The following is a 1,514-nucleotide window of genomic DNA, read 5'->3' as shown; positions in this document are numbered from 1 at the left end:
ATATATATTATATATATATATATGGTCATGGGAATGTTGCACTGGTGAAGGATTTTATATATATACATATATAATTATTTATATTATATATATTTAAAAAATCAACACTATAGTGTTGCTATTGATTTTTTTAAGTAAATTAGCAGTTTTTTAAAAATTATTTTACTGGCCCTTCATTAGGTGAAATATATGTTTATGAGTGTGATTTCTTCCTGATATACACATTTCTCGATTATTAAAATTGCCCCTATATGTATCTTATATATTTTAAGTCAAATTCTCTGTTGTATATTAATATGACAAGTCCATATTAATGTCCAGCCTTTTAAAGGGTGTTTCTTGCTTGAATGATTTTCTTCAAAACTTTATCATCGAGTCTTTATTTGCTCTGACTAATCAATGCATTTCTATCAGGCAACAAAACGTTGGATTCAATTTTTTGATCCATTTTGTCATGCTGTGTCTCTTAACTAGTGTATTTTGTCCACTAACACCAAGAAAGATAAAAAGATGATTGTCATGAGATTTTGTGTCTTTTTTTTTTTTTTGGTAGGAGTTTGGTGTGCTTTTTTGAGTGTGCTTGCCTTAAAGTTTACAGTTTTTCTTTTTTATTTATTTATTTATTTTTATTTTTTTGTCCCCCAATTCACAATACAGACCAGGCAAAGGGCCTGTGTTGAGGTGTATATGGGGTGCATTTACTGTACCTCCTCTTTCTATACAGTCAGTGTAAAAAACACAGCCTGTGGTAAGAATTGGGAGGCCTTATCTTTTCTTTTCTTTTCTTTTTTTCTTTTTCTTTTTTGATTTTTTAAATATATATATATAATATAAATAATTATATATGTATATATATAAAATCCTTCACCAGTGCAACATTCCCATGACCAATATCCTAAGTGTCCTTCCTCCTCACCCCACACCGGCCTGTACTCTAGACAGGCTTTCTACACTTTTCTTTTTTAAGGTTTGTTTTGAGTCATAAAGTTTCTGTGTTGTTGTTTATCTGTGAAGTTGTGTATCCTCCCTTCAAATCTGAATTTGAGTCAGGCTGGGTGAAGTATTCTTGGTGATGCATTCATTTTGTGCCTGCATGATTGCTTGTGATAAATTTGCTGTGAATCATAAAGATCCTGGGAGGGGGGGGTGAGCCACACCCACTGATGCTCAGTTGTTACTCCTGACTATGAGCTCAGAAATAGCTCCTGGCTTGGGGGACCATATGAAACAAAGGGAAACACAGAACCGTCCAGGGTCAACCATGTGTAAGGCGAATGCCCTACTGTTATACTATCCTTCCACCCCATAAGGATGTTTTTTTTTTTAAATGTAATTTTCCTTTTGATCTTGATGCCTTTAGTATCCCATATTTGTGCTTTTCATCATTGTTATCAGGATGTATCTTGGAGCGCTTTTCTTTGGATCTCTTTATCTCATAATGAGGATGCTCTTGCATGCAATCTTTAGCTCTATGAACATCTCAGCAATGATGTCCTTGACTGTTGATATTTTTT

At 33.4% G+C, this 1,514-nt stretch overlaps 1 non-coding gene across 1 annotated transcript; it reads right to left on the bottom strand.

Annotated features, from left to right (window-relative positions):
* Positions 1-632: 632 nt before the first annotated feature.
* On the bottom strand, positions 633-765 carry LOC126014688 (small nucleolar RNA SNORA51). Its single transcript, XR_007497690.1, has one exon. It is a non-coding gene; the product is annotated as a small nucleolar RNA SNORA51 (small nucleolar RNA).
* Positions 766-1,514: the final 749 nt, after the last annotated feature.

This window comes from Suncus etruscus, chromosome 7 (assembly GCF_024139225.1).
Source record: "Suncus etruscus isolate mSunEtr1 chromosome 7, mSunEtr1.pri.cur, whole genome shotgun sequence".
Taxonomy (NCBI): Eukaryota; Metazoa; Chordata; class Mammalia; order Eulipotyphla; family Soricidae; genus Suncus; species Suncus etruscus.
The sequence above is the reverse complement of the archived record's forward strand: the minus strand, read 5'-3'. Positions and strand labels throughout refer to the sequence as shown.